The following is a 26,489-nucleotide window of genomic DNA, read 5'->3' as shown; positions in this document are numbered from 1 at the left end:
CTTAAATTAATGTCCTTTATCTTGCAAGGTATAATTGGAAACCAAAGCAAGCATTTTCATTCTTAGCACATTTCTTAGGTCTTTGCATTTCTATAAAGAAGCAATGCAGATGCGTGATCTGATTCTAGGAATCTGAACTTACTAAAGTCCCTTGAAAATCACTACAAAAGCCTAGATCCAAAAACATTCTGAAATCCATATACAATCAACTCATGGAGTGATCCACATAGATAAAATCTCTATATTTTATTGCTTTTTCCTTAGTCATCTGCCACCACACACACACACACACACACACACACACACACACACACACAAATAATCATAAAGTGAATATCAGTAACCCAATGGCTAAGAAGTATCAAGTGTTTATATTTATTTGTATTTATTCATTCAACATCCCCACTAATGGCTCTTAATCTGTACCCAGGGATGATTACGAAGAATTTCTGTCCTCAAGAAGTTCATAGTTTGAAATGATCAAAAGTCACGTATGGTGAAATTGGCACTCCTATGTGAGCCTGAACAGTTTTTAGGCAAGCAAATGTTCTTCATGTACTGCATTCTATAACCAACCTATGCATAAAAGTAAGTGGGACCCCGAGGCTTTGTTTTTTATTACTATGTTTGATAAGTGTACCATACTTGAACTTCTGAAGAGAAAAAAAATAATAAGGAACACTTGGCTACTAGAGAAAGAAATAGAATAAAGAGACAGGAAGTTTTGGGTGACTCTGCTGGAGTCAAATAATTTTATTTTAAGGAAAAAAAAATCTATATCCTAACACTAGCTTGAAATTTTTACTAAAGAATTAAAGAAACTTCTACAAAAATGTTGAAGTTAACTGTGAGGCAGAAATTACTATATCATGATTGCAAACGATGGTATATGCTCTATAAATGCATTGGGATGTTCATTGATGGGCTGCTAATGAGTAAACAGTAGTGACTAACATCAGTGGGCCAGGGCTTTGCAAGAATTTGTTTAAAATATAGGAGGAGACCTATAAGAGTTAATTGCTTATCCTAAAGCATGCAATTTCTTTGATCTGACACTAACCTATATCTCAACTTCATCTTCTATTCATTATGGGCCAGAGCCTGTCTTAAACTCCTTGTATCATTTAATTCTTTCAGCAATCATTTGTAGTAGTTATTAATATTATTCCCATTTTAGGGATGAGAAATCTGAACTACCAGAGAGAGGTAAGTGATTTACTTAAGTTGATACAACCAGTAAATAGTAGAGATGGAATTTGAACTCATCCAGTCTGGGTCATGATCCTCACCCTTGACTCTAGAATTGACAATGATATGATAGGAGGTTAGATAGAGATACAACTAGAGGGCAGATACTATGTATGCATCATCTTATTTAGTACTGATACTAACTCTTTAATTTACTTACTATTATTAACCCAATTTTATACATGTAATGAAATGTCCAAGGAAAGATTAGTAGTAATTGGCACATACCAGAAGAATCTACCTCTAAAATTCAAACCAGTATATCGCTCAAGTTGAGATGTGCCAATGTAGATATCCAAAAATCCCTTCAAGCCCTGAAATTCACTGATTTTTAAACGGGAGTTTCTGATTTCTGTAGCTGGTAGGGGGTAGACTCATATTGATGACAAGTTTAGAAATGTCCTAAAGCCATACACAGAAATTCAAGGATCAGCATTTCTATCCCACTTCTGGGCATTATGGAAATTCTCCCTTATTCTTATCAGCTTCCCTATAATCTTGCTTGAGCTGAGCTTAACGTGAGTGGATTTCAGCCCGAAGGAATATTCTAGCAGGCTGGAGGAGCCTCGTAAATTTTCATTCTCTAAGCAATGTTAGCATGGAGTCTTAGAACTCATTACCTCTGAGTATATGGCATCAGTAATTAAAGAGGTGAAGCCAGAAAACAGAGAATATTCACATTTCCAACAATTAAAAGCACTCTTTGTTTAACCATTTGAATTACAATCTAAACACCTATCATGAGTTCAATACAATTCATAAATACTGGGTGCCTCCAATAGATCATACACTGTTCTAGGCTTTGGCAATAAAAATAAGAAGCTGTCCTAGATCTCAAGGAACTATCATTTCAATTGACAGAGATATCTAAATAAATAAATTCATATTCTTGGTAATACATATAGAGAGACACATGAGAACTACCCTGAAGGAGAGAAGGTTCACTGTGAAAGGCACACAAAGCTGGAGAGAATGGGAGTGGGGGAAGGGGTTGGCAATATCTTCCCAGAAGAGCTCACAAATGAGATGGGTTTTGAAGACATGATGTGAAGACATACTGATTTTAGGTAAAGCTATACATATAGATAAAGAAACAAAGTTTCAGAGGAAAAAATTAGGTGCACATATATCTTAGTTGTCATGGAGTTTATTTAACTGAGTGAACAACTAGACAACAATTAAGACACAAACAGGGCAGCCTGCTTCTCCCTCTGCCTGTGTCTTTGCCTCTCTCTCTCTCTCTCCCTCTCTTTCTGTCTCTCATGAATGACTTTTGCTGCTCAAAGAAGGAAAAGACTCACACTCATCCTCAAGGTTGCAGAGTTTCAAGTACTGGTGAAAGAAAACTTCTCTGACCTTTATTCCCCAAATATTTTATTATTCTTTCCTTTATGACGTCTCTGTTTCTAGTACATATTTTGATTATATCAGCTGTTCCCCAACATTATATATTTCTTAAAAATTGAATGCCTGTCTTCCTTACCATGCCATAAGCAGCTTGGAAGCTGGCACTGAATCTGAATTAACATTGCCAGGGATATGATGGAATTGGCATGTATAAGCACAGGAAAACTGAGTGTTCATAAGAATTTTGTGATCCATTTGCTTGAAATAATCTGTAGTGGGAGTAGTTACACCACACAAATTGGCAAATACTACAAGTTAGAACCATTTTTGTCATTGTTGTTTTCTAGAGTTTCAGTTTACCACATAGCAATAACCATATTTCCTAGGTCTTGCTCATTATGGCAAACAGGAAGATGTTCAGAAATGTTTGTTGGATAATAAAGCAAATGGTTAGAACAGATCTAAAGTACTACATCCAAGTTCTTAATGATTTAAGTCAAATAAAGTTAGTGAAAAATATAAGAATAATTAGTAGAAAATTAAGTGAGTAGAGAAACCTCTATGGGCTCTGTGGGTTTTGAAAAAGGATTTTAAATGTTCAGAGAGTATATAGAGTGATAATTATAGAAGACATTGTGGTAGATAAAAATTCTATTTGAGAATCAGTTTTCATACAAATTTAAGAAGAATTTTACAAAGATTAAATATTATATGTGAAAATACTTTATAAAATGTATAGCATATATACTGTAGTTGCTCTCATAGGATGAAAAATGGTTGATGAGGGCTTTATGTATGTATGTATGTATGTATGTTTATATGTATGTTAAGATGTTCTTCAGAAACAAACGGTATATACTAAGAGTGAGTAAATTTTATTGTTTCTGATGACCATATTCTCATCTATTTCTTGAAATTCTTCTTAATATATCAAAGAGGAAAAGACCAAAAAATCAAATCTATTTCCAAAGGCTCATCTAATCTAAAGTATCATCGAAATCAGATATAGAAAAAAAAGAAAAAAAATCAGATACGGGTGACATTCAAGGTACAATTTATTCTGAGACAAATTGTTCTCTAGTTGTGAACCTGAGAAATCAAGCAAGTTATGTATTTCCAAAATATGATGGGAGAGGGGCAGGCATAGGATACTAGCCCAAAAGGAGAAAAAAAAAAAAAAGGAAAATTGAGAGGAGTTGCGGGTCCTAGGTAAGTTCAAAACTTAAGAGTGAGCAAAATTTAAGGTTCTAGAGTAATCCTTTCTGGCTTGCTACTCTGAATTGCAGACCCACTGGGGTGACAACCTCATCCCCCAACTTGGTAGGGGATGTGCTTCTTACCAAACAGTGCATCTAGTCAAACTCCTCTCTTGCTGCTGATGAAGTAAGTGACTTAATATCAGAGATTGAAATGGAAAAATTACCAATTTCCAAAACTTTTTCTAGAAGAAATGTAACTTAGAATAATAGATCCAAATGCAATCCTCAAAAAAAAAAAAAGATGATCTAAATAACTGCTATAGATTGAATGTGTCTCTCTACAAAGATGTGTGCATCTTTTTTTTTTTTTTTCTTCTCTTTTTGGGTTAGTAGCCTATGCCTGCCCCTCCCCCATCATATTTTGGAAATACGTAACTTGCTTGATTTCTCAGGTTCACAGCTAAAACCTCTGGGACTTCATGCAGCATTCTGCCTTGGGCCTCGAGGTTCTGTGGGGCTGGTATCCTGCACTTGTGACTTTCTGGTTTGAGGTCACAGCACTGCAGCTGTCCTTTAAAACTTAGGTGGAGGCAGTCATACCCCTGGGGCTTGTGCACTCCAGGTAGATGTGTGTGGCAGCCCTGATGATCTCTGAATTACCTGTAGGGTCATTCTTCCATTATCTTGAAGAATAATTCCTAGCCTCTACTGAGAAGGTTTGTCCACACTAATCTCCTTATCTAATGGTCTCCTGGCCAGACCCTGAGTGTTCTCACTTTTTACAATGTGGATGGGCTAAGAATTTTCCAAATCTTTAAGTCCTGCTTCCTTTTTGCTTAACAATTCCGACTTTAAGTCTTTTCTCTTTTCTAGTATTATATAAGCAATCAGGAGCCAAGACTCTATTTCAAGATTTTGCTTAGCAATTTCTCCAGCTAAATAACTAATTTCAGTGAAAGTTCTACCTGCTATAAAACACTAGAACACAAATACAATTCAACCAAGTTCTTTGCCACTTTGTAACAAGGATTGCTTCACCTCCATTTCTAATATATTCTTCCTTTCTCTCTGAGACCTTGTCACAATGGCTCTTACCATCTATTGGCTCTTACCATCAATGGCTATTACCATCTAATATTTCTACAAATATTTTGTTCATGATTATGGAGGTATTCTTTAAGAAGATGGAAGCTTTCTTTACATTTCTTCTCTTTTCCTTCTGAACTCTCTCCAGAATCACCTTTGAAGGTCCCTTCACAACAATGTAGACTTTTTCTAGAATGCACCTCAAGTGCCACCAGCTTCTATCCATTATCTGATTCCAAAGCAGCTTCCACACTTTTAGACATTTGTTACAGCAACATTCCACTTCGTGGTACTAATTTCTGTCTTAGTCTGTTCAGGCTGTATGACAAATATATCATAGACCAGGTGACTTAAACAACAAATATTTATTTCTCACAGTTCTGGGAAGTCCACACTCAAAGTATGAGCAGCTTTGTGTCTGGTGAGGGCCCACTTCCTGGATCATAGATAACTGCCCATTTTCTGACCATGTCCTCATGCAGAGAAGGGGAAAAGGAACCCTGGGTACTATTTCATAAGGGCACTAATCCTAGTGATGAGGGCTCCACTCTCACAACATAATAACCACCTCCCAAAGGTCCCACCTTCAAATAACATCATGTTGAGTAGTAGGTATGAATTTTTCAGGGAGACACATTCAATCTATAGCAGTTATTTAGATCATTTTTTTTTTGAGGATTGCATTTGGATATATTATTCTAAGTTATATTTCTTCTAGAAGAAGTTTTGGAAATTGGTAATTGTTCCATTTCAATCTCTAATATTAAGTCACTTACTTCATCAGCAGCAAAAGAGGAGTTTGACTAGATGCATTGTCTGGGAAGAAGCAGCCACTTCAGAAATGCTAAATGTCTTGCGCTGAAATCCATTATAACAGAGCTTGAGAAAGAAATGTAAAATAGTATTTAAATCCTCATCTAAAAACTGCAATCAGTAATAAATATGAAGCCAAAGCAGCAAATATTTAAATGACAACTTTATATCTCTTTAAATGCAATATAATGTCCTGGCTGTATCATAATGACATCATTATGAACAGAAAGCCTTGATCTGCAGTACCAAGATATTTTACAGTAACTTTTGTCCAGTGATGTACCCAAAAAAACTCTATGCCCTTTAAGGACTCATACTCACCCATGATTTGGTGATAGGTTCTGCCCAAAAACTTGTAAGGTAGTGATAGTAAAGCATAAATATTAGGGTCAAAATCTGAAGATATTAAGTTGAATATTTTTGTCTTTTATTAGTTACTGAACATTTCCTGGTTTCAGATTCAGTACCTTTAAAATGGGAATAATGATGTTCATCCTGAACATGTCTGAGAATGAAATAATCAAATAAACTATATTACTTATACGATGTGAATTCAGTGAAATAAGTCAATCAGAGAAGGACAAACATTATATGGTCTCATTCATTTGGGGAATATAAAAAGTAGTGAAGGGGAATAGGGGGGAAGGGAGAAAAAATGAGAGGGAGATATCAGAGAGGGAGACAGAGCATGGAAGACTCCTAACTCTGGGAAATGCACTAGGGGTGGTGGAAAGGGAGGTGGGCAGGAAGTGGGGGTGACTGGGTGATGGCCAGGTGGACACTTGACGGGATGAGCATTGGGTGTTATTCTATATGTTGGCAAATTGAACACCAATAAACATAAATTTAAATTAAAAAAAGAAAAGAAAGCTATGAATTCAGTAAGATATTATTGATATCACCATTATCTAATCTTCATCATCATAATCATCATCATTTAATGTTAAGGGGCACCATTTTTAACAGTAAACTCAGTCTTATCATAGTTGATTTTTAAGATGTAAGCTGCTAAAGTAAGAAAAGATAAGAAAAACATAAGAACATAAGAAAACATAAGAAAAACATAAGAAAAAGTGTTTGAATTATTAAAATGCTGGTGTCAAAAAGATAAATACAAGTGACATTGTTCATGATTGGGATGTTTACTTTCTAATGTGATTTGATCATATAATAATCTTCAAAAATATCTACTGGGTCACATAACAATAGTTGCAGTGGATAAATCTATAGCAACTCCATGTTTTGATGGCTTAATAGAATAAGGGTTTATTTCCTTATCATGTTATTGTTGATTTGAGTTAGATGAGGAAGAAGGCTGGTTTTTCTCCACACAATTATTTAGGATTACAGGCTTAGTCTATCTAATGGCTTTGTAAAGCTCTAGAGTCTTGGAGTGTCCCATTGGACCTGTATTAATCAAACTAGGAGATGAAAAGAGAAATCATGGAAGATGGCATAAAAGAGTGGAGGAGCCAGGCCTGGAAGTGGTATGCACCAATTTCATGCAATTTCTATTGGTTTGAACTCATCCCATGGCAGCACCAAATCCCCAAAGGACTGGAATACAGAGTCCACCTATATGTTCAGGTAGAAGATATAATGGAAGTTTGGGTCTTGCCATCAGCCTCTGCCACAGGTTTCTGACATTTTAAAACAAATCATGGATTTAACTGAATGAAAGACAATGCACAATTTAATAGTGTCACAGTCATTTGTGATACTTATAAAAATAATGTGTGATCTCTTCTTCCCTTTCTTATACATCTAAAAATTAGCAGCACTTTGATAATAGTCTTCTAATTAGTATATACCTCTGGGGAACTTCTAGATAAAAGACTTAGTTTTCTCTCCTGAATGTGCTTGTGGAGACTAAATGCACTTCATGTGACTGAGGAACTCTTTGTTTCATAAAGATTAAGATAAGTACGCACAAGAAAAAACATTTAGGCAACCAGAACCTTCTGAAGATCTCTCTCTAGATACAGATAGATAGGGATATAGATGTTCCAGTAGAACTTTTAGTGTTAACAAAATGACAGCTTTTCCTCTGGGAGTTAGCTTAGGTCCAAAGCAGCTTCTCTTCAAAGTTATATCATATCTAGTATCAGAGGTCTCCCAGTTTCTTGGGAGGGCCTTTTTGCCTTTTTATCTTATAAAACTTGAATTCATGACTGAATCCTTTCAAGCATACTACTGATTTTTTGACAGGTTCCCATCTAGTATCAGTTTATACTTTATAACCTGTCATAAGTCCCACCTGGCCTTACATCCCACTTGGTTTTATGGCCTGTTTATAACATGCTCTGACCTGTGATAATCACCCCCTTACCATTTCATGGCATCAGGGTTGCGCAGAACTGCACTAGAATCATCTGATATCATTTAGGAATTTTGTCGGTATTGTTACTTCATCACATGGAATTTAGCTATTCACTTTTGTGACCATGGTTGTCAAGAATTCCAAAACTGTTTCTCTCAGGATAATATGAGAAAGAAGAAGGAAGTTAGGTAGGAAGGAAAAAATGAAAAAAAAAAAAAGAAAGGATAGAAGGAAGGAAAAAAGGAAAGAAAGGGAAGGATAGAAGGAAAGAAAAAGGAAAGATCTGCCCTGCCTAATTCACAGGATCAAATGCAGATGATACTGTAGTGATAATGTAGGAGGTTTTTGTCCCTTAACTCCATCAACCATTTTTATACCTCTGCTATGAGGAAACAAAATAAGTGGCAAAGTTTCATAATTCATTTTTCCCATTGAACATTATTTATGTGTTAACTATATATTCCTTGGAAATCTAAAAGACTTATAATTAGTCAAAGTAATCACCAATCTAAGGGCCAATCTAATTCCAGAAGTTTGAGTTTGTAATTATTTAATACCTTAGGGTACAGGAGACAATTTGGATTTAAGATATATACTAAAAGACAGTATGTTTATATATTAAAACTTAGCCAGTTGTTATCCTTAAATTCCATTAAATTCTCAGTGTTTACTTGTTACCTTAGCACATCATTAAATTATAAATACACTTATTTAGATGCCACAGTCCTCAAGAAGATGTTTTGGTGTTTGAAGGGTATTATTATTTTCATTATTAGAAATTTTGTTAAACTGTATTCAAGTAAGATGTCTTAAATGCCTACACGATTGGTTAATTTATCGACATAAAAAAGGATATTTTAAATTAATATAATTCCTGGTTAAATTATTTGAATGCATCCTTATTTTGACTTGTTGTGAATGAGAATTTTGCACATGTTGAGGACAGATACAAGATGAGACACTCCTTAAGTCAAGAACATTACAGTTCTATCGGGAAGATTATTCTATTGAGTACTACCATTTGTCAGTTACTAAGAATATAATGGTGAATGAAACACTTAATTTACATGCGCTTGTATGGCCTCTCATACTAAGATCTAAGTTTCAGAAGGCAAGGAATGTGTTTCACATCTTTTTTTTTTTTTTTTTTCCTTTTGTAACCACTCTAAGATTCTCAAGAAATGCTATGTGTTTGTAGCCAACAGAAAATAGTTGAATAAAATTAAAAAAACAAGTGAATAAACATGAAATAACTTTTTATGGAGAGGGATATCAATACCAAAAAAAAAAAATGCCATTCACCCAGTGAAATGTCTCTACATATACAGTTCAGGAGAAAAAAAGTTCTGGTTTTTCTAAATCTTCTTGATACATGGCTGTTATCAGTTTGCCATATAGATGATTGGAAAAGCTCACAGAGGCGAGTTGCTTTTAGCTGTGAATCTTCAAATACTTGAATGTTTCCAAATGAATTCAAAGTGCTGTTAGAAATGTCAGTAAGTGATTATCCATGGGCTGTGGGACTCATGGCTTAATATTTATTTATGCATTTATTCATTTATTTTTGTGCAAAGGGAAACAGGTATACCCGCTCTTTGTGACACATGGTGGAAGCATATGAAAAGATTCATTGATAGCAATTTCAAAGCAGGTGATACAGAAACTCATATTGTTTTTCCATCAAGAAATATGCTGGAACCGGCAGAGCTTGGTATACTATGAAAAGCATCCTGGAAGAGAGAAACCCACCACTGTGGTCTTCTACATATATAGAAAAAAGGAAGCAGGAACATCTAGTAAATTCATGACTGAATCCTTTCGAACATACTGATGGAAGCATCCTGACAGAGAAAATGAGCTTTTAAAAAAGGGTCAAATCTGGTTAGCTCAGTCAGTAGTATCTGTTTTTCTGTCGATTTATCTCAGATCTGCAGAGCCAACTTCTTGTTCACCTGTTGAAAGGGAAAAGGGGATGAATGTCTAAGGCCACCCACGTTTGTGTCCTTGCATGTGTGCATCTTCCAAATTCTCCATAATCCTCATGTATCATTTTCTTAATAAGAAAATATAATGATTTTTGTTTTTAAAAGGCACATTAAATCTTGTATAATACTTTTTGTTCTTCGGATCCTTTTCACAAATGCATCATCTCATTTTATCCTTAGAACAACCTTTTAAAAGTAGCCTTAAACAAGTCTTATCCTGATTCATAGATGAGTAAAGTAAAAGAATTAAAGTGGCTCGAAGTCAGTCAGTTCTTCAGAGTCAGCCCTGGAAGCTGAACCTAAGCCTACTAAATTAAAATCGTATGTGTATGTGTATGTGTGTCCTACATTTTCCTTGGAAATCTTCGTTCTGATTATGAGAATTACTAGTATTCTGTTTTCCTTTAGATTTTGTAGATGAGGAGATATGAAGTTTAAGGTGTGTGTGTCTGTGTGTGTGTGTAACTATACCACAATTCCTTATATTTACATTTGATTCTGGCAAAAAGTCAGAGAAAGAAAACTCCTTAACATTAGAATATTGAGTCTATAGAGTCTAAAGTCACCCATTTGAGTATGGAAGAAAAACAAGAATCATACTGACTGCTTCCGAGGGGACCCGGGAATCAAATGGTCAATGGAGTGTAGCTGTCATCAAGACCAGTTTAACTTCTCTTTTTATTTTATTGTCACATTTACAGATTTAGAGTGTTCAGAGCCATGAGTAAACACATTATGCAACAGTAAGTAATTAAGTGCATAGTGACTATAGTAGCATTTTATGTTAACTGCATCCTTAAAATAAATGTTACCATATCCCAGCTTTTCTTGGGAATAATTTCAGTGATTTCAATTAGCTTTTTTCAGTAATTTCTCACGATACACCTCAAATGGTGGAATGGAAAAAACAGAGCAAGAACCAGTGGACATCAGCTTGACTACACCCCTGAGCTTTCTGGTTGTAAGAAGAGGGAGAGCCAGTACTTTACCCCTGTCATTTCTATGATGTGGGGTCTTTAAAATGATCAAATGAGACAACATTGGTGAATATGCTAATCCAAAAGGATGAACCATTTCCTTTACAAGGAAAATTAAAATACAGATTGGAAACAAAAGGATCTATGAGAAAAAAAGTCATTAAAATTAAAAGCGAGTTTAGTAAGGATTTAAAGAAATTTAATGATGTAATATAAAAACTAAATTAAAGCATCTAAAAGTAAACAAGATTTGAAAAGACCCTTAACTCGGTTATTGGGAGTGTAAAATTACATCCAAGCAAAAATGCTAAGAGCAAAGTTAATTGAAAAGTGGGAAGGTGCTTAAACAGAAAAAGCTAGACACCAGTGATAAAACATATCCAAACAACAGCAAAAATAAGCATTTCAGAAGGAAAGTCTATACCAAAAAACATTATAGTTAAAGTACAAAGGCAATTGTTTTTGTTTTTTCATTTATCTAACAATACTGACTAAAAGTAGTTGTGACAACAGTGAGTGAAAGCTATCTGCTTGCTCTCATGGAATTTACTTTATAAGAGATAGGAAACAGGTATTAAACTAATAATAAGACATATGCATAGCTAAACACATGTACATAAAATATATGCATCTGGCACTGCTTTTGTGCCACTTCAAACACCCCCATGTTCCCTCTTAGTGACCAACTGGGAGAAGATTGGTACCAGTTGCTCTTAGGTGCATACCTGCAGCACATCGCACTTGCACACGCACAAGCCCAGTGCAGGGCAATTTATATCCCTTAGGGCCATCTTTGCAAAAAAAGTGGTCTGGTGCTGTTGTGGAATTTCCAAGAAATGCCATACTAAGCTTCTTGGTAGGCGCCCTTGGATCAAGAGCCTCTTGTAGTGATGGCCAACCAGATAATGTAGCATTACCTTGGCTTTCTTTCCTATCCTTTTGAATCTCTCTTCTATCACTCATTTTACAGATAAGAATTATCAAGGTTCAAAGAGGTTATGTAATTTACTCAAGGTCACCTTGTTTGTAAGGAGAAACAATACTTGTCTTGAGTGCCTTGCTTCAGAACTTGAGCCAATTAAAAAGTGTTTTCTTCTTCTATCTGTCCCTAAATAGGCTTTCCTTTATCCCTCCCCTCCTATAATGTCAAGACATTTGTGCCCCTTCTGATGTGAAGATATCAGTAGTGATTGCTTATTATAACCTTTTCAAGTAAATTCATATGAGAACATACCACTCTAGAAGGCAGAAATTTAATCCAAAGGAGCTAATCTCCAATGGTAGAACTCCAGGCATCTTATTCCTGAAATTGGTCAAGTCTTTCCTTCCCTCAAATTCATAATCACAGTATGTAGATGGCCACTCATGTAGTTCCACATAGGTACCTGTATAAAGCCTCCCTGGTAATAAAAATTAAGAATAATAGTCACTTCACTCCCATCTTGGGTTGGTTTCAAGTACATCGATAGAACAACTTCTAGAACTGTCATTATTTTAGGGAAAATTGCAGAAAGCAGTGTTTCCAGTCATTTGCTAACTGAGCCAGAAATTATAATGGCATGCCAAATTAGACTGAGCTGTAAAAGGAAGATATTCACATTATTCTTCTCTGCCCTTACAATATGCATAAGAAGCTGAAAAGCCAGTAATTTTTTTTTTGGGGGGGGGGTGGTTAGTAAACTTTTTTTCATGTCTTTCCCACTCTAGGAGATATATTTTTTGCTTCATTTATTTTCCCTTGCATCCAATCACTTGCAGCTCCAATAACTTGGTGACCCTCTAGAGAAAGTGGGATTGGACTCCTTTCTGGTCACTGAATGATTGAAGGAAGTATACAGCTGAACTCTTTACCCACACCTCATCCCCCTCCCTGTTGTATTTTTGAGTTGTTTTATAAAGCTCTTAAAAATAGAGAGCATGCTATTCATTTGGCAGAGGTGATGGAAATGGGGCATATTTTGTTTGTTTGCTTTTCCCTTGATGTTTCCCCTTGACGAGGTTGCTGTCTGGTCTGATGTGAGAAACTGTCTCTCACTATGGAGGTGTTATTATGTACGTTGCTGGCAGGTCTGCCCATGACTAAATCCTACTGCCTCCTGCTGGGAGGGTGAAACCCAAGTGACCTTCTGTTTTCTGGCATGGAAAGGGCCCCTTTCATGCAGGCAAGCAGGCGGTAACCAAAAGAAGAATGTTAGAACCATCTTTGAGCCACATGAATGCACAGATGTGGCCAGTTCCTTAAATTAGAAGACCTGAAACACACATCCCAACTTATGAGCATTTGTGTTCCCAAATCACAACACTTGAACTCAAAAGTATTTATTCATCCCCAGAATTTACTTAAAGGAAAATTAATAGGACGCTGGGAGTCCAACAATGAATAAAATGGAATCCTATCCTTAAAAGACTACAGTCTAAGGAGCTAAAGAATGTATAAACTAGATTTGAGAATTCAGAATATATTTTGCTTTATTAATACCATTAGGTTTGGGGTTTTAACATATTAACCTATCAAAGTTGCCTTAAATCATAAAGAAATTAATCTGCTAAGGAGAATTTGAGTCTGAATTCCATATTCTGGCAGGAATAAAAAGATGCAAGAAGGTGATCCCATTTTCTTTTCCTGCATTCAAGGCCAATAAGCAAGATGTAAAATAATAGTTTTAGAACACAAAGTCCCAATTTCATTTCCGACTACCTCCTTCCTTTGTTCCTATGCTAATACACTTGCCCCAGAACTTCTATTTGGAGAACCAGACCAGTGTCTTCATGATGTAAAATTGCTATTCTCCTTCTTTCCACCAAGGCCTCCAGTTTTCATAAAGTTGCTAATCTCAGTTGTGAATTAGGGGAAAAATAAGCTGATTAAGCTAAATCACTATAATATAAATGATAGATGAAAACTTATTCTCCTGGAGATATTAGCATTTAAGTGTAAATTGTGCTTCATTTAGCTTTTTACCTCAGTGATTCTAAAACTTGTGTTGGAGGCATCACACCCCTTTGTAAGGAAACACATTTTCAAAGACTTCTGAAAATATGTCTATACACCCTCAAGGATAAGAAGATAATGGTTGGAGAAGCATTGTTCTACTTCAGTGAATCTCAAGGCAGAAAAGTGGGGAGCAAGGAGGAAGATGTCTGCCAAGATGATGGGGCTTATGGAAATTGTGCCAGCATGTATTTTGAAAAGATTTAAGCAATATTGAAGTATAACCTCATGTTTAGAAAACAAAGGTATAATTTCTATAATCCAGTAGTATACAGCAAACTTTTATTTTAAAAACATCATAGAGAATATGTTTAAAAAAATGTCATTCTCAGGTAAGGAAATGTCTTTTTAGGGGTTAATTCCAGAATCTCCAGATGTTTGATTATATCCAAAATGGCATAAGCCAGTGTTGAACACCCATCTGGTTACTGGTAGCTTAGTTCATATCAAAGTGAAGTAAAATAGAAAAGCCCAGATGAACCAAACAGAAATGTGATGTTTGCGTAAGAAAGCCACCTGGACCAGCACTGGGACTCTAGAAAGTTGGGATCCATGGGGTTCATAGCTTCTCCTTTCAACCATTGTAACCACATAAAAGAAACAATTCAGGGGACGCTTGGGTGGCTCAGTGGTTGAGCATCTGCCTTTGGCTCAGGATGTGATACTGGAGTCTCGGGATCAAGTCCCACATTAGGCTCTCTGCATGGAACCTACTTCTCCCTCTACCTGTGTCTCTGTCTTCTCTCTCTCTCTCTGTCTCTCATGAATAAATAAATAAAATATTTAAAAAGAAAAAAAGAAACAATTCAGAGCACTCTCTTTTGGCCGTGGCATTTATTCAACAGTATCCTGAGTATCTATGTGCCAGATATAGTTCTAGGCACTGAAGATACATCCTATTCTTTCTCCTGGGCTTCAGAGACAAAGAGGACAGTCTGATGGTGTTAGGTACTATGAGAAAAAGTAAGCATAAACAACTGATGTAATAGGAAATGAGTACGAGTAAAGGGATTATTTTCATTTGCCTGGTGGCTGGGGAACTCTCAGGGGCTGACACTTGAGCCCAGGTTGAAGGACAAGAACCTAGCCCTGCAAATAGGAGACAGAGTTCTAGGTAGAGGGGACAAGTACAAAAGCATAGGGGCAGGAACGAGTTTGGCCTGTAGGAGCAAAAAGAAAGCCAGTGTGAATGACGGAAAATTACATTAGTGTAACAGGCAAAACCTGAAGCTTTGTATCCCAGAAAGCAATCTCATTTTTATTTCAGAGGCCATGGAAAGACATGGGCAGGATTTTAGTAGCAAGCACTACTATTTATGAATGGCTCCTTATAATAAATTAAATGCTCACACATCAGTGACTGCTCAAATATTTTGTGGATTCCTTGAGGGCACACATGCCAGAAGACCAGGATTATCTTACTATTTTAGAAAGTGGTGAAGCTAGTGGAAAACTCAGCTTTACTGTTAGGGCCACTGTCATCAAGGCATGCTTTGCATGCTTGAGCTACTTTGTGCATGAGTCTCTAAGACTTCTGAGACTGAAAACTCTCTCTACCTATTTAGCATGCATGTTGCCGTTTCTCTGAACTATCTTGTGGGCTACCCACTTTACTGTGATCTTCTTTTGGAGTATTTTAATGGATTTTAGAAGAGTGTTAAATCTCTGCTTTGTAGAGTCTTATTCCTATCCTCAAATTATCTTAATTCATTACCTTCTTGCTATGATAGTTTAATTGAGTGTAGGATATAAAGCTAATTTATTTCACATTTTTGCTCTTAATAGTTTTCACTTTCTTTATTGAAAAAGTAATTACTGAATTCTAATACAATAACTGGAAATTACTTTTTCTAATAACACATATTATCACGTCACCATCTGCAGAAAATACTTTGAAGTACCCCCAACTTTGGGTCACTGGAAATGAGCTTAAAATTGTTAATGTGGAAAAATTGCTAATTGGTTATCTCAATGCTGTCTCCTTTATTTATTTTGAAATTACACATTTGCCATGCTCATTGAGAGAAAAATGATAAAATATAGAAAAGGAAAAGTAAATACATATAGCACTCAGATATAAGAACAATCGGCATTTGGTTGATAGTCTTCAATATATGTTTTCTGGGTACATATAAACAGATACTGAAGCATAAAAACATTTTAATAGTGTTCTGGTATTTTATTCATTTGTACTCTTAATTATTAAATTGAGTCATACAAAGTACCATTTTCTTAAGCCATAGATCATCAAATACCAATTATTTCAATATGGTTCAATGTAATATAACAATTTATATATTTTAAAATCTTTATTTTTGACTTTTTGATATCTTGAGAAATGCCATTTATCCATGATCCTGTGTTTATCTAAATTTTATTTGCACACTTGCCTAATAATTTCTTTAGGATCAGTTCTCTGTAGTTGAACTGGTGGGCATGAAAAGAGCATACACATTTCTAGGGTATGTGACATATATTTCCAAATTTCCTTTAAACTTATCTGTGTACCAGCAATATATGAGGTTGCTCCTCTCCTCAACAATATTATTATTCTTTTATTAGCATTTTTTTTAAGAGGGAGAGGGAGAGGGAGAGAGAATCTTGGGAAACTTAATCTGCTATGGGGCTTGATCTCATGACCATAAGGTCATGACCTAAGCAAAAATCAAGAGTCGGATGCTTAACAAACTGAGCCACCCAGATATCTCTTTTATTGTCAATCTGGTAGATAGAGACAACAAAAACCTTTTCATTTGCATGACTTACTAATCAAAAGGGTTCACCATTTTTCTTAATATTTTTTCACCATAAGGATCTTTCCATAGGCTGCCATGGATCCATGTACTTTGTTCCTTTAGCAAAGCATTTCCAGGCAGGTCATCCCCAAGGATAAGAAAGCGGACTAAGAAGGTGCCACGGGACAATGAGATAAACTGTGGGGATTAGAAGGGGTTCCTCATTACATGGTTGGTAAATTAGCTGTGGTTTAAGGGTCACTAAAAATCAACCAGCCCACAACATAGATTTCACCAGGCTCTTTTCTAAAAGCCTCTTGGAGACTTTCTGGAATCAGAATCTTCACCATGGTAAGACATAAAGACATCTGGGTTAAGAGCCATCAGACATAAGTACATGAGAATAATTTATCTAAAAAACCATAAGCATCGGTAATCCTGTACCTGAAGTTAGGATACTCTTTTACGAGAGTAGCAGAGGAATACATTCTTGCCTGACTAAAGCTTTATAAGCTTTATAGGGAAGAAAGACAAGGGAGAGTAAAAGTAATTGTTGACTGAGCAACATGAGAAAAAGCTGACACGTTGGGATTTACTCCCATGATCCCATCTACAGATCAGCCTCTCAGTTCCTGTCACATGGTCCAGACAGTAACCGAGGACAAGCGGTAAATGAGCAATTGTAGAACTGCTGGGACTTTGTAACTCAGTGAGGTCCGTGGATCAGCAGCATAGCACCACCTGAAAGCTGGTGAGCGGTTCAGAATGGACATGCCCCGAACCTGCCAATTCAGAATCTGCATTTTAACAAGATCCTCAGGGCATTCTTATGCATCTTAAAGTGCGAGAAGCCCTAATTTTAGAGATAAATCTTATAGAACCTGGTGGTAGGTGAGATAGGGGAAGTGAGAGAGACCGTGGGAAAGGAGACCATTGAACTTCAGTCTTCCTGACAAGTAAAGGTATTGTTGAAAACACCAGTGGCTGGAAATGAGAGGTGAGCTAATGGTCCAAGGTGGTATGATGAACAGCAGGTGAGCCTGTGGTTTCTGCATCACTCTTTGTGATGCAGAATTCTCGAGGTGGACAAGTGTGCACGGGTAGAATTCGTTTGTCTCTGATATATTGAGAAATGTTTACATATTTTTCTTGGCATCATTAAATGAAAGGATGCATTTCAAGTGCTTACATGATGCCTGGCACATGGCATGTGGAAAGCCAACTTTACCTATCATTATGGTTATTATCATTGTCAGGATCTTTGTTGCTTGTCAAGTAACTGGATTATTAAAGGAAACTACGTATAAAAGAACAATATTGTGCTGATAAGGGCGTGGTATGATTATATAGGCCACCTTAATTACTAAGGAAAGAAAAAAGGAGAAGAAAAAAGAAAAGAAAAAGTTGTCACTTTTAAAAAGCTCAGCAACTGAATATCCCCACATCAGCACTTAGTGGATATGCTTGCAATTAAAGCCATGGTGTGGAATTCCTGATTACTCAGCTTTTGCAAATTGAAGGGATAATAAATAACACAGGAAGGAAAATGGTTACTTCTTCAAAGATGTATAGAAACAAACATCTAATTTTCATGTTATGCTTGTTTAATTAGGTAATTTACTGTAACATATTTATCAGACAAGAGTATAGATAAGAGGAGGCTCTTTCTCCTTATATCATTTTATGAGTATTAATTTATACTGCGCGAAAGGACTTGCTGATTCTCACATAACGATGCTGGTGATTGAAATTTATAGACAAAAGACATAAGCATGAGTATTGACTATAAAAGGACAAAAAAACAGAGGAGAAAAAATGTATTTGAGAAAAATAGAGAGTTACATAAAAGGAGAGAAAACATTGTTTTAGTATAGTAGCCGATTATTGTCCTCAGAGTAAAGAAACCAGACTCAAGTGTGAGGTCACACCGAACAGCAGAGAAGTCTGGTAAGTGTAATCTAGCCACTCTGGGATTCCTTTACTCCATCCCTGAATAGAGAAACGGCGTCAGGTCACACCTCAGAAACGGTGGAGCAATCCAACGTTGTCCTGTCTTATTTTCGGGTCAGAGCAACTTTAATCTGCCTCATCCACTGAACCAGCTCTGTGAATGTGATCAAATTGACAGCTTTGCATATGAATAAATAAATGAATGCTAGACTCCAAAAAGAGTAAATAGTGCTAATAATATTTTCTGGAAAACTGCTAGAAGGTTGCTGTCAGAAAGGAAGTGAGTAAGTATAGTTTTGGGCCTCCCCCATCTTTTGCTTTTCAGCAGCTGATTTTTACTTTTTACTTGGACTTCCAAATGAGAGTTTGTTTGAAAATAAATTTCCTCAGGGAAAGGAAAAATTGAAAACTACAGTGTGTATTTCAGTGTCTTATGTGAGAAAATACTCTAGGTCTTCAACTCTCCTGAACATGCCTACTCTCTGTCCTCTTTGAGGAGAAGCAGTTGACTCTAGATTACTGAATGGGCATTGCAGCTTAGGTTAATGATCAATGCACATGGTCAACAGAAAATAAAGGACAGCAGTCAAATGGAGGAAAACACTCAAAACTTAGTACAACATTTAAATATATTTATGTGACAGATATATAAACCGTAAAGTACAGAAGGTTTAAGTGTTACAACTATTATTTAGAAAGTTAGAAACCAATCTAATAAAATGCTAAACTTAGGCTTTCTAAACACATTATTGAATTAATATTTTCACTTTTCATCTAACATTTGATGACAGTCATGTCTTCAAATTACCATGCCTTTATTGATCTCTTTATGAGTTGTAAGTACCAATAAAAGAAATCAACAATTTTAAATTGACATACCCTCTTTCCCTGACATTTTGAATTAATTGGTAATTGAGATCTATTCTTGGTTTATATTTTGTTTTCATTAGATGCTATGAACGAAGAGCAATGATTATAATTTGTGAACAAGTAAACCAATCCAATCTTTAGGATGTTGCTTCAATATGAGAATACAATGCATGGAGCACAATTTGAATTTGATGTCTATTAGTGATAACACAGGGCTTGTAATGGTCAGATTACCTATAAATAAGTCATCACTCAGCACTGTGCCCACTTTGAAAAGTTACACATGATCAAATTGATTAGGAAATCACCAAATTTCCCATTACAGTTGTCATGGATACACAAAATCAGATGTTTCCCAACATGAAATAGGTAAACTTATGCAAAAAAACAATTAACATAGTAAGCTTGTATCTGCTTAGGCTTGCTTGAAATGTTGACCCTTGGCTGTCACCTGGGAACAAGGATTTTGAGAGGGTTATTCCCTGGTAAAATGGCTCCCTGTACCTACAATGTTTCTGCAAACAATATGCATATGCTGAACACCTACTTCCTTTCGGGGTGCCTGGAATTTTGGTAGATGCTATGCAGAGGGTGCCTATGACCAGCCCCCTGTGAAAACCCCAGAAACTGTGTCTCTAATGAGTTTCCCTGGTTGACAACATTTAACATATTTGTCATAACTCCCATGTGACTCCAGTGGGAGAAGACTCTTAGAAGCTTGCACCTAATTTCCTCTGGGCTTAATCCATGTATTTTTATTTTTGTTGATTTTCTTCATAGCCTTTCACTGTAATAAATCACAGCTGTAGGTATGACTAGAGTCTTGTGAATCTTCTCAGCCTATTGTCAACTCCCAATGCAACTATATTATTGTATTATGTATTCATTTAAAGAACAGATATTAATCAGTTACCTATTATATATGTTGAGCTCAGTTGGGCTATGGCAATACAGCAGTGTTAAAAAGAGATACTGCCCCAGTAAAAACTTGAAAATATCACAAATTATTTCAAGCAGAATTCTAGGATATCCTACATGTTGATTACTTGGATCCCCTGTGCTTAGTCTGGCCACCTACAAATTATAGTCAAATTAACAAGATGATTTCTAAAATACTCCTTCACTTGAGGCATGCATGGGCTCAAGTTTTTACTGATACCATGCTAATTCCTTCCTTTTTCATCCCTTTGATACCAATTCATTATGGCCAAACTATGTAATTTTTCCTGGATTGTTTTGTAATTATTCTCCAGTGTATCATGCAGGTACATTCATTCTAAGTTGAAAGCAAACACAGTGTATTTTTTCTTTATCTTTTTTATCCTAAGGCGGCTTATTCCAGTGTCCTACAGATAAAATGTGCTTCAAAAACATTTAATAGTTTTTAATATTTCCAGTGTGCTCAAGCTATCATTGCATTTCTACTTTTGAGCTTTACTTTTAACCTCATAACTTTTAACCACAGGTCCATATTATTTTACTTTTGGGTTTTTCAAAAAAACAGTGACTGAAGGGTAACATTTCCCCCTGGGATTCTAAGTTAACCATGACAGGTCATTCCAATCTTTGTCCAGCTATGGCTTTTGGTCCAGAACCTGAGCCATCACCAATCCATGCATTCTTAACAAAGCACAATGCTCAGGGAACTTGTCATTTCAATCACACAGCCATGAAGGAGCACCACAGACATTTGGCTCTAATGAGACAGAGTTCACAGATGCAACCACTTTCACACAGTTTTCACAGAACGGAGCAGTTCAGAGAAAGGAAAGGTCTTCTGTTCTGTTGTTGTTCCTTGTCTGTGTCCCCCGTGATCCAAAAATAATAATAGACCGAGAAGCCAAGAGACTGCAGTGAGTGGCTGGTTGGTGGGGGCATGAGCAAAGTGAAGGTCTGGAGAGGAAACTTTTAGTCACTTGTCAAAATGATTTAGACAAGTTCTGTACCCACACTAATGGGTAACTGTGTGTCTTTGTCAATAATTGGGAAGTCTATTTCTCTACTATGGTAATCAATCCCCAAACAAAAGGTTAAGATTTCAGGTACTGCCTCCTTTTCTAGTAATTCCATGTGATTGGATGAGAGATGAGAGAAGCGTATCTTAGAATAGGACATATAGATCCATCACTGCTTTATTGGGCTACATTTATAAACACATTCTCAGTCCTAAGTCAAAATTACAGTTTCTAATTACTTTTTTATTGGCATCATTAAACATTGTTTGGCCTCAGAATGATGAAATGGATTAATTATATGTCAAAGAATGATAGTACAGGTTCTAAGTATATTGCCTGAGGCATACATCATTATTAATAATCTGGAGTTGTACGGTAGACATTCATATTTTTGTTCCTATGTTACTATCGGAGTGTTATGTATGCCATTCAGTGACATATCTTTTACTGGCCTGGTATTGATTTGAAAATTTAAAAAATACATATATTTTTTACAAATTGCCCCAGTATTGTTGGATTTAATGAAAATTTGATTCAAAATTGTTAAAATATAGAGCTTTCTTCTCTTGGATGAAGAAACTTTTATCAAAAATTGTAGTGGACCACTAAAAGCATGATAAAGAATTGTGGCCTTATTGTGACTGAAGTCCTTTGCTCCTCTGTTAAGTATAACGTACTGTTCTAAATTTGCAAATGGACCATGATATGTGCATTGCAGACATTTTATATACATACCCCAACATGAGCATTTTACCCCCTGAATTTAGGAAAAGTATTGACAATTATAAACATAATTGTGTTTATATTTCCTGTGTACAAGTGATAGATTTCTTTATGACTTTTTTTTTCTTTACAACTTTTTATAATCCAGCAGTTTGGCCAACCTGATCTAAATTGGAATACTTTGGCCAGGTAAAAGCAATACCTATTTCAATATGTAGCATTAGCTTGGGGAGGTCACCTTCTGAATGCTAGTAACTCTTTTCTTGGCTAGATGCTGTAGTGGTAGCAGGATTAGGCAAAGTCTTAGCTGCCTTGATCATAGAACCCTATTTAATGAGATGCACAGTTAACCAATCTGGATACCTAACAGTATGAGACAGAGCTAGAAACGAAAAGCAAGTCAAGATTTTTTTTAAAGATTTTATTTATTTATTCCTGAGACACACACACACACACACAGAGAGAGAGAGAGAGAGAGAGAGGCAGAGACATAGGCAGAGGGAGAAGCAGGCTCCATGCAGGGAGCCTGAGGTGGGACTTGATCCCGGGACTCCAGGATCAGGCCCTGGGCTGAAGGCAGGTGCTAAACTGCTGAGCCACCCAGGGATCCCCCAAGATTAGTTTGCTTTGACCCCCTCTCCCCCCAGTATGCCCACAAGAACACCAAACCAGCAATGGAGCCCGGAGCTTCCCTACTTCTTAATTAGTTTTAGCTTTCACGATTAATATTCCACTAGGGACCCAGTAGCCTCCATCCTCCGTCCATAGGTTCCAAGGCCAGAGAGCTATTTCTGAGTCCACTAGCTGCTGTTTAGTGGTGAAGTTCTCCTTTTATGGGTCCTAGCCTCTCGTTTGCCCTGATTATCTTGTGAGGCAGGCAATGTCATGCCAAAAACTTAGGGACTTGTGCATCAGAGTTTCTGGGTTTCAGTATTAGTTCTACTCTTTCCCCTCTGAGTGATCTCGACATTCCTAGGTAATGCTGGGACATTCAAAAGAATACCTACGCCAAAAATAGGAAAGGAGTCCAGAAATACATAAATAAATAAATACATAAAAGAAAGTATGATAGTCTGTCAAAGGGACACAGGAACCAACTTCTACAAGCTCCCAAAGAGCAAAGCTGGAACAATATGAGCAACAGAATTAATAACATCACACTAGATTAGAATCCAAACTATAAAATAAATATACATGAGTTCATGTTGATATAAACAAATGTTGGATAAATAAATATGTGGGAGAAAAGCGGCAAATCATCCTTACAGGAGGCTTCCATACAACAACATAGGTAAATATTGTTCCCTCCAGGAAGTGGGGTGTAATTCCCATGCCTCAGTTCTCCTTGAGTGAAACCTGGATTTAGTGTCTCGCATCCCAAAAATATAGTAGGAGAAGGGGAGAGTTTTATAGTGAAAAATGGAGGCAGATACTACTGTAACCAAAATAATCAAAGTTAACATCACCAGTATAAGTCATGCTGATGTCATGTACTCCCTAACATAATGTGAGGAAGAGAGCACTTCTCCTTTGTGACTGACATTCTTCTCTTCAAACTCATAACCTAAGCTAATCAGAAGAAAACATCAGACAAACCCAAATTCACAGTCTATAAAACATCTGGCCATACTCTTCAATCTGTCAAAATCTTGAAAGGCAAAGCAAGGCTAAGATATTGTCATAGACCAGGGGAATCTAAGGAGACATGATGACAAAATGCAGTGTGGTATTCTGGATGGGATCCTAGAACAGAAAAAAACAATAGTAATTAGTGACCCACTAGTGAAACATGAATAAAGTTTGAAATTTAGTTAATGCATCAACATTGTTGTCATTGTTTTGACAAAGGTATTAAAAATGTTAAATAACATTAGGTGGGGCGCCTGGGTTGTGCAGTGAAGTATCGGCTCTTGGTTTCAGCTCAGGTCATGATCTCGGGGTCATGAGACTGAGCTCTCAGGCTCTGTGCTCAGCTTGAAGTTGGCTTGAGACTCTTTTTCCCTCTCCCTCTGCCCCTCCTACTCGTGCTCTCTCTCTCTCTCTCTCTCTCTCTAAAATAAGTAAGTCTTTAAAAATAAAATGTTAGGGGATCCCTGGGTGGCTCAGTGGTTTAGCGCCTGCCTTTGGCCCACAGTGTGATCCTGGAGTCCTGGGATCGAGTCCCTCATAGGGCTCCCTGCATGGAGCCTGCTTCTCCCTCTGCCTGTGTCTCTGCCTCTCTTTCTCTCTCTGTCTCTCATGAATAAATAAATAAATAATTAAAAAATAAAATAAAATGTTAACACCAGGGAAGTTTGGTGGTTGTTATACAGGAAATCTCTGGACAATTTTTACAACTTTTCTATAAATCTAAAATTATTCCAAAATAAAATGTTTATTGAAGTGGGAGAAAAAAAGAAAAGAATGGGAGGAGAATAAGAAGGGGGGGGGTTGTCAGAAAAAAATCATTTGTTTTATTCTCCTTTCTTCTAATCCCATACTGAGAATAAGGGCTCTCAGATGCCAACTACAGACTGTGTGGCTGCCTTAACATAAAGGTCAATACTAAGAAAAGCTACATGGTGGTGTTGGAAGTCAGGATGTCTGTCACCCTTGAAGGGGCAATTGTGACCAAGCGTGGGCCTGAGGGAACTACCAGGGTTCTGAAAGTTTCTTGTTTCTTGCTCTGGGTGCTAGTTACATGGATATGCTCACTTGGTGAAAAATCACCTAACCGGACAATTAACATTTGTTCATTTTTCTGTTTTTGTATTATACTCAAATTTTTAGTATACTCCTTTTTTTATATGAAAAAATAAATGCCAGAAGGGAATAAAGCGCAAGTTTAGAGTTCACTTAAGAATTGGGTCATCCATCACCTTTAAGTTTGAGTTTGTATTCTACTAACTGCATTAAAACTAACTCCATCCTCTTCTCAGGGTGATCTATAATACAGCCCGCACATGCTGCCCTTCAAATGCTAGCAGCAGACGGAATTCACAGTGGGGCTACCTCATTCACTGGATCATACCATAACTCTTTGGGAGCTGACGATCCATTCTGATCTCAGAAAGCAGCAGAGCACAGGATTGAGACCAGATGGACTCACAGAAGTAAAGACACGGTTCCTGATAACTTTGTGCTAAGTCTACCTGCATGGATCCGTATGTTTTCTTTCAAGCCTCAGTTATTTTTAAATTCTTTATCTCTGGCTGGGAAAAAGAAAAGAAAAGTCATTTCCCCCTTTTGGAGCAATTCATTTGGAGAATGGGGTACTCATTTTTTCACATGACTTGAAGTTTTCCGAGGTTTGTCCATAAGCAGTGTCAGGTAACCAGGAAATATTGCTGTGGCACAGGGAAAAATATGGAAGGAGTTTTTGACTCAAAGGCACTACTCAGAACAGACTCTTCCGTAAGAAATACCTATTAAGTAGCTTTAAAATAAATCGGAAAAAGAAGTAGAAAAGAAGTATGTGTAGGGGAGGGCAGGGCAAGTGAATGAGGAGTCAGCAAATGAGCAGGTTTCCATTTGAAATTTAAATTGGCAGCTGGCACTATTTGAATCATTCTGCATTTAATATAATTTGAATGGGGTAGATGATAGTGTTGCATTTTGAAGAGGCAAAGCAAAACCTTGAATATGAGGAACGTACAAACCTCTGATACTCTGCTTTGCTCAATTTGACACACTTCCCTTCACTAGCTTAGAAGAAAATGAGCTGTAGGTATTTTAGTTGTTTATTCCTCATCAGCACAATGCACAAACGATGTAAGAGCAAGATTCAAACCACATGCTATGTGGCTGTAAACTACTAAGTGAAATTATTGAAACAAGAGGCAAAAACGAAACTTTGGACTTGTGTTAGACTGAAAGGGAAATATCTATAACGTGGGCATTAAACTGGGTTTAAAAGATAGTCATTATATAAACTGATGAATCACTGAAATCTTTGTCCGAAACTAATAATACACTTATATGTTAATTAATTGAATTTAAATTTAAAGAAACTTTATTAAAAAGTAATTAATAATAAAGTGATCGTACTAGTAAAGGTTAATCAGATAGGGATGATCTAAAGAAAGGAAAAGTTAATATCAGAAATACGTAAAATTGGGGTGCGTAGGTGGCTCAATTGGTTAAGCATCTTCCTTGGGCTCAGGTCATGATCCTGGGGTCCTGAGATCTAGCTCAATGGGGAGCCTGCTTCTCCTCTCCCTCTGGCGCTCCCCCTGCTTGTGCTTGCTCTCTCTCTGTCAAATAAATAAATAAAATTATGCTGAGTGAAGTAAGTGAATCGGAGAAGGACA

The 26,489-nt window shown here is 36.6% G+C and overlaps 2 protein-coding genes and 1 long non-coding RNA gene across 34 annotated transcripts in view; 2 read left to right on the top strand and 1 right to left on the bottom strand.

The window, feature by feature from the left end:
• The window catches only part of LOC144291725 (uncharacterized), a 96,632-nt gene extending 88,546 nt beyond the window's left edge, over positions 1 to 8,086 (bottom strand). For 16 of the 31 annotated variants that reach the window (XR_013359153.1, XR_013359161.1, XR_013359146.1 and 13 more), the window contains exons 1-2: positions 8,023 to 8,086; positions 5,657 to 5,759 (exon numbers count right to left, since the gene is read on the bottom strand). The gene's annotated coding sequence lies outside the window, so the exon portion shown is untranslated. Of the gene's footprint in view, positions 1 to 1,060; positions 1,298 to 5,656; positions 5,760 to 6,014; positions 6,199 to 8,001 lie in introns of all 31 variants that reach the window. The other 15 variants (XR_013359165.1, XR_013359155.1, XR_013359157.1 and 12 more) reach the window with 9 other exon arrangements.
• The window catches only part of DPP10 (dipeptidyl peptidase like 10), a 1,281,550-nt gene that overhangs the window by 333,776 nt on the left and 921,285 nt on the right, over positions 1 to 26,489 (top strand). The gene's annotated exons all lie outside the window — the stretch shown is intronic.
• LOC144291729 (uncharacterized) lies at positions 8,015 to 10,125 on the top strand. The gene is made up of 2 exons (XR_013359180.1): positions 8,015 to 8,201; positions 9,588 to 10,125. It is a non-coding gene; the product is annotated as an uncharacterized LOC144291729 (long non-coding RNA).

Source organism: Canis aureus, chromosome 20 (assembly GCF_053574225.1).
Source record: "Canis aureus isolate CA01 chromosome 20, VMU_Caureus_v.1.0, whole genome shotgun sequence".
NCBI lineage: Eukaryota > Metazoa > Chordata > Mammalia > Carnivora > Canidae > Canis > Canis aureus.
Note: the sequence above shows the minus strand (reverse complement) of the source record. Positions and strands in the feature narration are given on the sequence as shown.